Source organism: Suncus etruscus, chromosome 16 (genome assembly GCF_024139225.1).
Source record: "Suncus etruscus isolate mSunEtr1 chromosome 16, mSunEtr1.pri.cur, whole genome shotgun sequence".
In the NCBI taxonomy this organism is placed as follows: domain Eukaryota; kingdom Metazoa; phylum Chordata; class Mammalia; order Eulipotyphla; family Soricidae; genus Suncus; species Suncus etruscus.
Window position 1 is genome coordinate 44679778 of NC_064863.1, and position 14003 is coordinate 44693780.

At 49.8% G+C, this 14003-nt stretch overlaps 1 protein-coding gene across 1 annotated transcript in view; it reads left to right on the forward strand.

Moving 5' to 3' along the window:
* Positions 1 to 11820: 11820 nt before the first annotated feature.
* The window catches only part of PDGFRA (platelet derived growth factor receptor alpha), a 56567-nt gene continuing 54384 nt past the window's right edge, over positions 11821 to 14003 (forward strand). The window contains exon 1 of the mRNA XM_049790106.1: positions 11821 to 11936. The gene's annotated coding sequence lies outside the window, so the exon portion shown is untranslated. The remainder of the gene's footprint in view (positions 11937 to 14003) is intronic.

The following is a 14003-nucleotide window of genomic DNA, read 5'->3' on the forward strand; positions in this document are numbered from 1 at the left end:
TTTTATGGGAGAGCCTTGAAATATTAAAACTTTACCTCTACCATCCAAGATAATCTGTCTCAAACAGTGTTTTGGTGGCAATAAATACAGACCTACTTTGATTATTCTTACCAACACCTGTAATTATTTTTTAAAACATCTGAAAATTCCAGCAACCATGTCCAATGAGTTCTGGGATTTGTAACAGCAGCCATTGATTCTGGACATTCATCTGAACTGAGCTTCAGTTCAGACCTTGAGTTGGCTCTTTGAAATCCCTGGGAAATCTGATACCAGTTGGGTATGATACCACAAAGCTGGACTTTCACTGCTTCTGTCTCTGCTTCTAAACTATCACCAACCGTTTGAAGCTGAAATTACCTCCTATCTAGAGTCAGAGAAATAGTACAGTAGGTTGCGTGCTTACTTTGCAAGGATGCAGACCTGAATCCAATCCTCAGAATCAGTCACATAGTCCATCCTGGATTCCCAGGAGTGAGTGATCCCTGAACACAGAGCTAGGATTAAGACCTGAGGACAGAGCCAGGAGTAAATGTGGTCCAAAAGACAGAAAAGAAAGAAAAAGAAAAAGAATGGACTGAAGGAAGGCAGGAAGAAAGGAAAGCAGGAAGGAAGAAGGGAAGAAAGGAATGAAAGAAGGAAGGAAGAAAAGAATGAAAGAAGGAAGGAAAGAAGGGAGGAAGGAAGGAAGAAGGGAAAGAAAGAGAGAGAAAGAAAGAAAGAAAGAAAGGAAGGAAGGAAGGAAGGAAGGAAGGAAGAAAGGAAGGAAGGAAGGAAGGAAGAAAGGAAGGAAGGAAGGAAGAAAGGAAGGAAGGAAGGAAGGAAGAAAGAGAGAGAGAAAGAAAGAAAGAAGGGGCCGGGAAGGTGGCGCTAGAAGAAAGGTGTCTGCCTTGCAAGCGCTAGTGTAGGACGGACCACAGTTCGATCCCCCGGCCTCCCATATGGTCCCCCCAAGCCAGGGGCGATTTCTGAGCGCATAGCCAGGAGTAACCCTTGAGCGTCAAAAGGGTGTGGCCCAAAAAACCCCCAAAAAGAAAAAGAAAATAAAAAGAAAGGAGGGAGGGAGGGAGGAAGGAAGGAAGGAAGGAAGGAAGGAAGGAAGGAAGGAAGGAAGGAAGGAAGGAAGGAAGGAAGGAAGGAAGGAAGAAAATAAAAAGAAAGGAGGGAGGGAGGAAGGAAGGAAGGAAGGAAGGAAGGAAGGAAAGAAGGAAGGAAGGAAAAGAGAAAGAAATTACCTGTGTCTGGAAGGTGGAAACTAAGTCCTGAATGACGCCAGGCTGTCCTCCCTGTCCCTCCTCTCTTCCCCATCACCCCGTACCCGAGGCGCAGCGTTCTGAGGACAGCTGGTTCAGCCTTTCAAGTGTATCCTCAATGTTTGGAGGTCTGGGCTGGAAAGGACCCATATTTTAGGGGTGTGTGGCGAGTCTCGGGGAAGGGAGATGCCCTGGCCTGGTTCCTCTCCCGAATTTTGGGGAACCTTGGCTTGGTTTCAAGCACCGCCTGCGGATTTGGCCTGCGGAATTGGGCTCTGATTCTGAGCTGGCCTCTTGCGCCCTCTAGTGGCACGCGACCAAAGAGGACGGATTTGGAAACAAAACGAGGGTCCTAAAGGAGGAATCCGCCCAACTGAGCAGACACCGACCACGCCCTGGAGGGAGACACTCCATAAAAACGCTTCTTTTGCAAGAATATCGTAAACAAAGTGCACAGGAAATAAGTGCTATGTGTTGGAATCCTTAAAGGGGGCCTTCAAGTTCTTTATTTTGTGGAACAAACTCATTGATTTTTTTTTTCCCCAGTGAAAAATAGAAAATGTTCCTTCATCAAAGACAATCCCTCTCCCTTTGGTGAATCTTGTGAAATATTAGTTTAGGGAGCAGGACCACTGCGTGCCTTCCTCTGCTCCTCCCCAGACAGCTCCCGGCTGGAGGATGTCCCTTGTCACTTACAAAGTTCCTGATAGTTACTATCAGGAACCCCACCCCCTCCAATTCTGTCCATTAGTCCAATGAGCCTTCATTCTGTGATTCAACATCAGAACATCAACCTTTCCTGGGGGGAAAAGGGGGTGTTATTGCAAGTTCTCATTTCTGCACACAGGAGAATGATGGGTTCTTTGGTTCATACCGGTGGTGCTCAGAGCTGATTCCTGGCTCTGTACTCCTGGATTTTTCCTGGTAGTGCTGGGAATAAATAAAACCACAGGGTTAATTGTGTGCAAGGCAAATGCTTTAACTCCTGTATTATCTCTCCGAACCTAGAGGTTCCAGTTACAACATATACTTGTGGAACCTAACTCTTTTAACTTCCAAACGCTAGCTGATATTGGCGGTTTAGTGGTGATCCTCCTGGAGGCACAGGAATGATGGACTTCCCCTGTAGCCAGAACACCCCTGCTCTTGCTTGCTTTCATCAGGTTTTTTTTTTCCACTCATAGCCAAGCCTCATCACATTGTTGGTTTCTTCACTAAGGGTCTAGGGCAGCGTCTGCATCAATGCTGGTGACCTGCAACTGTCACCTGGTAAGTACAGTCCTTTGGGGGTGAGCAGAGGGCAAACAGGACACAGAGGGAAGCTGATTCTGTGTGTATATTTTGGGGAGGGCCAATCGAGGGGGGCAAGGCTGGGGGTTGAACCCAGGGTTTTGCCCGTTCAAAGTAAATGCTCTGCTGCTTAACTACATTCCAGGGTCTCTGGTTCTGAATTTAGGGCTGGGAGAAAACTCTTCTCTCAAATCGTAAAGATGAAGAAGAGGGACCGGCGAGGTGGCGCTAGAGGCAAGGTGTCTGCCTTGCAAGCGCTAGCTAAGGAAGGACCGCGGTTCGATCCCCGGGTGTCCCATATGGTCCCCCCAAGCCAGGGACAATTTATGAGCGCTTAGCCAAGAGTAACCCCTGAGCATCAAACGGGTGTGGCCCGAAAAACCAAAAAAAAAAAAAAAAAAAGATAAAGAAGAAAGGGTCAGTGTAGAGTGCCTGTCTTGCAGCCAGGAGGTCTTAAGTTTGTTTTTGTTTTGTTTGGGGGAGCCACACCCAGGGCTAACTTCTGGCTTTGTAGTTAAAGATCACTCCTGGGAGGATTGAGGAGACCACATGTGGTGCCAAGGATTCCACCATATTGCCCGCAAGCATGCAAGCATGCACCCTACTCACTATACTCTCCAGCCTGAGGCTTTACGCTTGATTCCCCAGCACCACCGACATGCCAAGTGCAATAGTAAGATGTGCCCTACCACTTGAGACATTCCGTCCAGCTCCCTATTTGGTGCCAGGCATCAAACTCAAGGCTTCCACATGTAAAACATGTGCTCCTGCAACTGAGTTAGTTACTGCTCTCTCTGAGGACATGGTACTGGCTTTTACCCCTTTGTTTTGAAATCACACCTAGCTCAGTCCTGATAGTGTAGTGTTCTGGGAGAGCATGGATCTGCCTTTTTTTTTTTTTTTTTTTTTTTTTTGGTCACACTCAGCAGCGCTCTGGGGTTACTCCTGGCTCTACGCTCAGAAATCGCTTCTGGCAGGCTCAGGGGACCATATGGGTTTTCAGGATTCGAACCACCATCCTTCTGCAAGGCAAACGCCCTACCTCCATGCTATTTCTCCAGCCCCCATGGATCTGCTTTTAACTGAACTTGGGTATTGGATAGAATTTAAAATATGACTAGAAAAATATTTTAGGTGTAAACTAGAGGGAAATTTTTAGCATATCAGTCATATAATTATTAAATCTCCAGGTTTTCATAAAATGCCTGTGATCACTCATAAATACAAAACCATCAGATAGGTCAGACCACGCTAAGTAACACTAAATTAAGGTAGCTAAAATTCAAATTAGAGCCTTTAGTCCCAGGGAAAGATTTAGGGTAGTAGCTGACTATTCAGTAGATAAAAGATTCTGGGAAGCCCTCTCTCAGCATCTACTTTGCCACTGATAAGTGCTAGAATGATACAAGATTATGCTCTGGATTTTCCAGTCTGGTTAATCTCTCCCTGATCTGACCATTTTCATATATATCAAGTTTAAGAATGGACTCAGCATTTTCCTTCCCAAACCCATTCCCATTTCTGGCTGAGTACATGGAACCTTCTAGGAGCTCAGCTGCTTGCCCTGGTGTTTTAATTTGCTTTTTTTGTTTTTATTTTTGTTTGTTTGGGGGCCACACCTGGCAATGCTTAGGGATTACTCCTGGCTTTGCACTCGGGAATCACTCTGATGGGGTTTTTGGCCATTTGGGATGCTAGGATCCACTCTGGATTAGTTAGCAAGACAAACACCCTTCCTGCAGTGCTATCCCTCAGGCTCTCAGCTTACTTTTAATCAGAGAACCAAAGCTTCTCCTTCCCTGTTTCCATTCACTTTCAGAGAAGCTCTTGCTATCAGCCTGGGGCCAAAGAACCTTCCTTCTCTAGGAAGATAGAAAAGGCACTGAGCCTCCATGCTTATCAAGCAGGATAATCTTGCCCAAATTCAATTTTGCAGTCAGCCCCTCCTTTAATTCATCCCTTTACTTACTTAGAATTAAGCCCTATTCTTTATCCTGGTGAAATCTCTTCTCTTGGTCCTCTGTCCTTCCATTAGACTCTGCATTCTCTTTTGACCTTGCACTGTTTTTTACCTACAATTCCAGGAAGATACCACCCCACCCACCACAGACACTCAAACTTTGCAGACTTGTTCTTCCCCTCTAAGAATTTCTGAAAAGTTAGTATTACCTTTTTTCCTGAAAGCTATCAACAATACCACTGCAGTCCCACAAGTTACCACTAGTGTTTGTTTATAGCATGACCTGGCAACTTTAGGATTCAGCTAACTATGATCTGCTTGCAGGCAGCCCTTATCCTGAGTGCGTGGAATTTGAGGCTCAATATTTATCATATACAATGGGATAAGATCAGGCTCTTCCCTGCTGAGTTTCCTGTTGGGCACATGGTGGTGGTTGTGGTGGTGGTAGTGGTAGGGCGGTAGTGTGTTTGTGATCCAGAATCTAAAACTTTCCCCAGTGTGTCTAATCATCTCCTTCATCACAGTCTCACAGGAAATGAGTGTGGTTGCTCTTTCAGAAGGCAGCCACAACACAATGGCAGTCACCCTATTGGCTACAAGAGAGCATTCTAGCCTATTCTCCGAAGGCAAGAACCCTATCCACTAGCTTGGCCGCTATATCCTTGACACATTATTTGATCTGACACGAGGCAGATGTGCAGTGACTATTCCTTGCAATGATGAATCAACTCCCTAAAGAGAAGGAAATATCGGGTTGGCAGACAACCTTCATTGTTGATGACTCAAAAATAAAAAGGGGGGCCAGGGCTGTGACTCAGTTGGAGGGTACTTGCTGTTCCTGTGAGAGATCTGGGGTGGGGGGCATTGAAGAAGATAAGGGTAACTGTGTGAGATGAGTGGGAAACAGTTTGGGGGTTGCCCATAGCCCAGGATATCTCACCAAGTTAGCATACCTGGGGTAGAACAATGGCAAGACTACCCTTTGGCAGTTTCTTCACTGAGCTTTTGCCCCATTCCTGGGGGTTCTGGGGTGCTCTTATGCTTCTCATAGACCCTTTTGTTGAGTTCCTCTTGATAGCTTGCTGAGCCCAGCCTGTCTTCTTATGTTCAGTACTTTGCTGATCATCCCCCACCCCCCACCCCCCCCCCCCGTGTCCATTTTGAGATGATCTGAGGCACAGGAGAGTAATAGCTATGAACCAATATCTCCCTTGTGCAGCTTCACTTTAATTGAGTGTATGAAATGGAAAATTAGATTGGGGGAAAGGGTGGCTGGAGAGACAGTACAGTGGATAAGGTGTATTTTTTTTTTTTGTCTTGCACATGGCCATCCTGGGTTCTATTCCTAGCACCCAATATGGTCATCCAAGCCCTGCTAGGAGTGATCCCTGAGCAGTCAGGAGTAAGCCCTGAGCACAGTTGGATCTGGACACCAAAACAAAGAAAAAATAAGATTGGGATATGACTCTGTAGCATAGTATTTGTCCTGCATGTGTGAGGTCTTGAGTTCTATTTCTGGCTCTGGCAACTAGAACAAAGAAGAACCCAAAAACTAGACCAGCTTTTCCCTAGCTCTTGAGACCCATTCATGGCAGGGAATTAGACAAGAGTGAAAGAGACTAGTAGGTTTTTGAACATCATAAGAAAGGTTTGATTGTAAAACCCCACATGCTTAAAAGTATAGTTTGGGGCCGGTGACGTGGTGCTAGAAATAAGGTGTCTGCCTTGCAAGCGCTAGCCAAGGAAGGACTGCTGTTGGATCCCTCAGCGTCCCATATGATCCCCCAAGCCAGGGGCAATTTCTGAGCGCTTAGCCAGGAGTAACCCCTGAGCATCAAACAGTCGTGGCCCAAAAAGCCAAAAAAAAAAATTTTATATATATATAGTTCATGGATAGGTCTGGGCCCCTCATGTAAGATGTTACTAATCCTGTCTCACACCTTCTAGTCACTATCTTCAATGTTCCGTGACCTGGATTTATCCCTGTGTCCTTCTCCACTAAGTATACATGTTCCTAACCTGGAGCTCTGTCACCAATGTCCCTTTCTTGGACTCCTGACCTGGAGCTCTGTCATTGATGTCCCCTTGCTTGGACATGCTGCTGTGTACTGGGTCACAGGGACCCTCTAGGACTGTGTACCCCAGTGACTCGTAACAGCTCAGTTTCCCTTGTCTCTAGACACTGGAATGTCCTACCATCTGTCTGGGCTTAAGCAAAGGAGCAGAGAGACATCCCTTTGATCTGCTGCTGTCTCCTACCCCCATCTATCCCACCTTCTACTTTGGAAACCTTTCTGGGCCAATGAGATTTCATATAACCAAATAGATAACTAATTCACCTAGAGCTCTGCCCCACCAACTAGGTCTATGGAAAAGCCCAAATGGAAAAAAGAACTAGATTATTTTTGGGGCTCATTTCTAGTGGTGCTAGGGGTGGGGGGTAAGTCCTGGTTCCCAGCAAAGGTGGGGGTGTTATTCTCAGCAAGAGTCAGGAAACAGTACCCAGCACTCCTGCAGGCCATGCCAATGGTTGCTGCTGAAAGACAAGACTTGGATTTATCTCTCGGCTCCTAAGATACAGTTGATCCAGCCTCTTCTCAGCAGTTTTTTACACATCATCTTGTTCCTATCATGTTCACCTCTTTCCAGGGACACCTCACAGACTCCACATGTAGATAAGGGAGAGAGGGAGCAAGGCTCTGGAGCCTGATCAGCCTCAAGGGAACCAGGGCAGGTTAGCCAGATACTGTGGGCACAGCCCTGAGGGGGTGACATCTACTGAGGTTGCTCTGAGATTGCTTAAGGTCTGATGAAGTGGGCCCCTTCTCAGACCTGCGCTGCATAATGAATGCAATTGTTTGGGTTGTCATTGCAATCCAAGACCACTGGTTTTCAGCGTCAGGATGCCTCTGCTGGGAGTTGTTTTTTAGGCTTGTTTTGTTTTTTAAAAAAACATCACAGGGCCTGCTGATCTCCTGGGAAGCTCAGAGGACCAGGCTCTTTCTTCTGTCAGGCTGACCTAAACAGAGCCAACCCCAAGCCACAGCTGTGCATTGGAAAGCTGGCCAGGGTAGGCCCCTAATAAAGAGCAGACCTCCCAATTGCCTCGTCCCCCACCCTGCCCTTCTTAGGGGTTTCAAATTAAAAGTCACCAAACTTGGGAAGCCCCAAGAAAAGACCAGAGCAGAGGCAGGCAGGGCAAAAATATCTCTTTTTGAGGAAGTGGGGCTTTCTGCAGAGGGAAAAAGGGCTCACAACGGTGAGCTAGTTCCCCTTGAGAGTGTAAACCCACCTGGGCTGGGCTGGCTGCAATTGTGAAGGAGGGCAGACAGGGGCCCAGATGGGTTAGCAGGCTGAGCTGGAGGAAGGAACCTTAAAGAAACAGCTAGTATACAGACACAGGGAACCGACTTTAGGCTTCTCACCAGGGATAACCTTTGTACAGAGCAGGAGGACGCTCAGAAAAGGCCAACTTCCCTGCAGCCTGTGCTCCTAGCTGCGCCCAATTCCCCCCATGTCACACCCTTGGGGCTTATTTGTCTTTTTTTTTTTTTTTTTTTTGAGAGCTCCAGTTGGGGTCTAGGTTCCAGAAAGTGACAGTTGACAGCTGGCTTGGTGCTAGAGCTTGAGGGGACCCAGGGTCTGCCATATGTACTGCACCTCTATAAGCCTCCTTGGAGGACTCCCAGTCCAGGGAGTGTTGGGTTGGTGGCAGAGGCCTTGAGGGGGTACTGGAGGGTCAGTGCCCCCAACCGCAAACACCTTTCACTGTCAGGAAGCTGCAAAAGTTTCCCCACTCTCTCAAGCCTTTTTTTGGGGGGGGTCACACCCGGCTTCGCCTCAGGGGTTACTCCTGGCTTTATGCTCAGAAATCCCTCCTGGCAGGCTCGGGGGACCAAATGGGATACTGGGATTCGAACCACCGTCCTTCTGCATGCAAGGCAAACACCGTACCTCCATGCTATCTCTCAGGCCCCTCACAAGCCATTTTTTAAAAATTGCAAGTGTGTTTGTATGTGATCCCCACATCCAACGGCTCAGAAAACCATTGTTCATGGCTGGAGAAGTCGGTCTAAGGCAAAGGGGCCTTTTCCAATGGTGGGGTAATGTGTGGGTGGGGATATACAAAGCAAAACACCCCACAAAAGCCAACTCAGCAGGAAGCTCTCTCACAGGCCTCGGGCGGACAGGGAAGAGGGGTTGGGCATGGGTATTTTGACGTGGTTCTAAGAAATTTGCTCGTCCCCTCCAGGAATACGCTCACTACTAGTCTCTCAACTTAATCTCCAGTCGTCTCCGGGACCGGTTGCAGGAGCCGCCACGGCCAGTCCTGCATTTTCCCCAAAATGTCCCGACCCCAGAAAGGCTAGGGAGCCCGGGTTCCCGGGCATAGCAGCTCACACCCGAGAACCGACGAAGCAAGCTTATTCTTCAAATCTCAGGATGATTCCTCGAGGCCCACACAGTGGAGGTTGTAGGTCAGATGCCAGTGCGGGCCGTGACTTGGAAAGAGGTAACTGGGCAGGCAAAAAGCGCTCCTGGCCTAGGACATAACGGGGCTGCCTGGAGAAGCCGAGGAAAGATTAAGTTCTGAGGTTCGCCTCCGCCTAGCCATATGCTCCGACTCACAGAGGACCGCAGGACCACCGGGACCCCGGGCTTTGAGGAAAAGCAATCCGGCAAGGGTCTTAGATAAAACTTGATGCGCAGAGCGAGGCGCAGCTTGCCTTTCTTTCTCCAAGCCTCAGACCAGCGGTTTCGAACCCTCTGGAGCGCCAGAAGACTCCGCTTGGATTTAAGCTCCAAGCAGCTTCTATTTCATTCCAGTGCTTTCAACGCTGGAGTTGGTTCCTGGTTTATTTTGCTTTTGTAGGGGGAGGCAGATACTGAACCCTTTCCTTTCCATCTTTGCTCGGCCCAGACCCTGCAAAATCTCCAAACCACCCCCCCACCCCCGCCCACTTCCCCACCATTTGCTATCCTGAGCCACCCCCTGTGATGTTCTGTCCCCAGAGTCAGCTCCCCGGGCCTTTAAACCTTCTGGAATGTCACACATGGAAACCTTTAGCAAAAGTTTGTTAATGATCATAACAAAGGCATCATTCAAATTAGGCAGGTAATTACTACCAGAAGGACAACTGGGGGGCTCGCTCAACGGCTCATCTAGACTCTGGGTTGTTTTCAACTCCCACGGAGTGACGGCCTTAACCCCCCCCCCAACTCCAGCCAGCTTTTAGGGGCCCCTTTAAGCGACTGAAATGAGTTGTAAAGTTACCATTTGTGGGCGGGGAGCGCCGGGGCCCGGGGTCGGGAGACCCTGGCGAGATCTAACTGGTAGTTTCCCGGGGTGCGGAGCAGAGACCTTCTCCACCCCACCCCTTTTGCTTTGTTGGGTTCTTGGTTTAAAAATCTGAAACTCAGCCTGTCTTTACGCATAGCCCGAAAGCGAGAGTCCAGCTTTTCCCCTAGGATTCACACTCTTGACTTTCCCTTTTTTTTTGCGGGGTCCTTTTTCTACAAGCATTATGGTACCCCGTTAACTTTCCGAACAAGGGGGCTGTTCATCTCTTCGCCTTCGATGATTTCCTGAAGGAACATGTGGAAGTAATAGAGGGTCTTGGAGTCACCCGAAATGAGCGACGTCCTAGAGGGGCGCGCGCATTCGGGTCCCCTAGCAAGGCCGCAGCTCAGTCGCTGGCTTCTCAGCCTGACACCTCTGAGTCGGACCTTAGCCGAGTCCAGCAGCCCTAAATCTTGTTCTCGGGGACCCTCCTTTGCATGGTGTCCTGTGCTCACCCTCTTGAAGCAGAGGGAAAGTGATAACCAGGCCGTTTCCAGCCTGGCCTTGGGAGGAAAAGATGGGATTGGGGTGGAGAGGGAAAGGATTACACTCGTGGAGCTGCAACATGACCCTCCCTTTACATACAGATCGGTTCCCTAGAGAGGAGATGAGGTGACGGTGTACAGGACTCCCCATCCCCCGCCTCGCTGTCCAGAGGCTCCTCCAGGCCCTGTTCCTGGAGCGTCAGCGCCCCCTTGCCCTCGCCCGCAGGATCTCCAGTTGCAGCTTTCGGGGCTCGGTCCTCGGTTTTCCATCCCGCGGACCAACTCGGGGTCTCGAGCGACCGGTTAGGGAAAAGCCTGGACGCCGTCCAAACGCCGAGGGAGCGGGCGGGTGGGTGTCTTTGAGTCTCCCCGAAGTCCCGACCTGAAGCTTTCCGTGTGCTGGACTAGAAACCAGGACCACCTGGTGCAGATCGCCCCGAAAACAAAGGCACGAGGAGATAGGGGTGTCCGAGAGAGGGAACCGTTGGATAGCTGTGTCGGGGAATGTGCGCAGTCCTCCATGCTTTGTAACCCCCTTTCAATAAATAAAAACACAAACCCTCCTCAATTTCACTGGGAACACAATATTTTGCCTAATCCTATTAGAGGATTAGCCACGGCCCCCCAACTTTACCCGCCACGAGCCCGGATCCAGACTCACTTAGCCAGCGGTGAGACAGCTCTGAAAAGTCCCCATGTCTAGGCAGAAGTTTTTATTTATGTATTTTGAACAAAAGGATCTTTCTCGATTTTACACGTCTGCTCTCTCTCGGGGTCTTTACCCCTTCAATGCAATTTTTCTTTCTTTTCTTTCTTTCTTTCTTTCTTTCTTTCTTTCTTTCTTTCTTTCTTTCTTTCTTTCTTTCTTTCTTTCTTTCTTTCTTTCTTTCTTTCTTTCTTTCCTTCCTTCCTTCCTTCCTTCCTTCCTTCCTTCCTTCCTTCCTTCCTTCCTTCCTTCCTTCCTTCCTTCCTTCCTTCCTTCCTTCCTTCCTTCCTCCCTCTCTGTCTGTCTGTCTGTCTGTCTGTCTTTCGCAAGTCCCTCTCCCTTTCAAAGAGAATACAAAAAAAAGCCACTAGAGCCGCGTTGGAAATGATCTTCCAAAGCAGAAGTCAAACTCATTCTGGAAATGATGGGCAGTTGGTTATTTGCACGAATCTCCCTCTCACTCCCCCCCCCCACCAGAACATCAACACAGCCTCCTTTCACCACCACCCCCACCCCATCTGGTCCGCTTCTCCCCGCCCCCCCCCCCCGCCCCAGTTGTTGTCGAAGTCTGGGGGTTGGGGCTAGACCCCCTGATTGCGTAAGAGTGAAAAGCCAAGGCACAATCTTGAGGGAGGCAGTGGAGAGCGTTCAGAGTTGAGGGAAACTTTTATTTTGAAGAGGTCAAAGGAGGGGGGGCTTCATTTCCTGACAGCTATTTACTTAGAGCAAATGATTAGTTTTAGAAGGGATGGACTATAACATTGAATCAATTACAAAACGCGGTTTTTGAGCCCATTACGGTTGGCGCTAGAGGGAAACCGAGGAGGGGACGGCAGGAGAGGACAAGCTTTGGACTCCATATGTAGGATCTTCATATTACGAATTGACATAGAAGGAGAAGGTAAGGAAGGAGGAGAAAAAAAAAAAAAACCAACCCAAAACAAAACAAAACCATTTGTTCCTGAGAGCAGAAGTCTCTGGTCAGGCCCTTTGGAACAGTAAATTGTGCCCAAACTTTGGGCAATGAGGATAAAACTCAAACCCAACCCAAACAATTGGAGCTGAATTCCTGTTGTGTGCCCAGAAGGTAACTTATTTTTTTTAAATCATTTCCCTTGAAAGGATGAGAGCCATAAAGTTCTAAGCCTAGAGCTTAAACATTCTTTTGGAAAGCTCTATTTTTAAAAAGTAGTGTTTTCCTAACAACTCTATGGCCTCCCAAAGAAATGGTTTGGTTTTACATTTTTGAGGTTGGTTTGGAGGCTGGGGGAGATGTGTGCTCTTCGTGCCTACCTACTGGAACGAATGCCCAGCAAATGCTGGGAATGAGGACAGGGATGCTCGCCCTCTTGGCGGTGGGTCTTGCAAGGCGACAGGTTTTTAATGAGTATTTTCATTTCGGGCCGGCGGTTTGGCGGGACAGCGCTGCCGCGGGTGGCGAGGGGCGCGGCGGGCCAACTGGGGGAGGTGGGGAGGGCAGAGTCCCGAGTGTGGCGCGAGTTGCTGGGTGCGCGTCTGGGGAGGCGTGAAGGGTTCGGCTGGAGGAGGCTGGACTCTGGGTGTCTTCTGGGTGCGCACGGAGCCAGCGGAGGGCGCGTAATTGTTGGACGGCGCTGCTCCGGGTTGCAGGATTCCGCTGGACCTCATCCACCCCCACCACCCCGGCAGCGCGTGCTGGGGCCCGGGTCTGGGGGGCTCCTTGGCCTTTGCATCGCTTGGGAACGTGGACGTCAGCCTCAACGTGCGCTCGGGGTGCGCGTCCTGAGCGCGGGGGCGAAGGAGGCGCAGGCGGGCGCTCTGGAATAATTACAAACACATTTGGCCCAGAGTGAAGAAGTCGTCGCCTCGCATTCCAGCAACTAGGATTTGAGGAATTTCGAATTGCTCTCCAAGGGGGCTTCACTGATGTTTTTTTAAGAGTGGGGGAACTGGGTCTTATCCCTACTTTTTTTCTGTGCGCCCCCTTTCTCGGTGGAATTGTTTCTGGAAAAAGCCTCGGGCGCTGCTGCTTAAAAACAGGAAGAAAAAGTCCTCAGAAAAGCACCAAACTTATTGCTGGGGGAGCTACAGATCACTGGGATCCCAGAAACTCGGTTTCAGGTAAGATCAACGAGAGGCCAACCGTCCTGGACACGTCCCCTTAACTCGCCACGTCCCTCGGGCTCCGGATCTCAAGCTCCTTGCAAAGAATTCCTGGCGCTTACATAGCGGTTGTCCTGTGCGGGCCTCCAGCGGCTACCAAGCCGGGGCCTCGCGCCCTGTCCACCCACCGTCCCTTGGAAATCGGTTTTTACCCGTGAGATGAACGACTCCCGGAGGTGCCGGGCGATGTGGCTATGTCTGTGTGCGGGCGGCCGGCGTCCACATGGCTCGGAAACTCGGTTCTGTGTTCGGAAAGGGACCTTCGGCCAGTTTAGAGTCCCTGGGGGCCAGCATCAGGGGGGTGGGGGGGTCCCTAACCAGGTGTGTGCGCGCGCGCAGCTAGCTCCAGGCCTGGCCCATCTCGTCGGGTCGCCGAGGCAGTGCAGGGCCGGTTGGCTGGCGGCCGTCGGCCTCTCCCGCAGCCAGAAAGCGACGTTGCAAAGAGCTTCTATGTGTAGACGGAGTGTCCCTTGCATTTCCGAGACCCACCGGGGCTGCAAAGGAAAAAGTGGACGGCCGGGACCAGCCAGATCCGACTGCACCCCGCTGTCTGGGTCAACTGCCTGGAAAGCCCAGGACTAGGAGGTGTGGGAAATGCCTTATTTTTTGGCTCCGCTACAGAATTGCTCAATGCTCTGGGTTTTACTGACTTCACGGCGGTCTCGGGGCAGCAAGCGGGCTCTGTTATTTAAAAGATTTTAGGGACCCCCCCCCACACCCCCTAACCTGACCTCTCAGACCCTGCTGCTCCTGCTGCTGCTTTGCATCTCCCTTGTCTACTTTGGCCAGTCCGTAGCTTTCTTCTTAGCGCGGTTCTTCTGCGGTC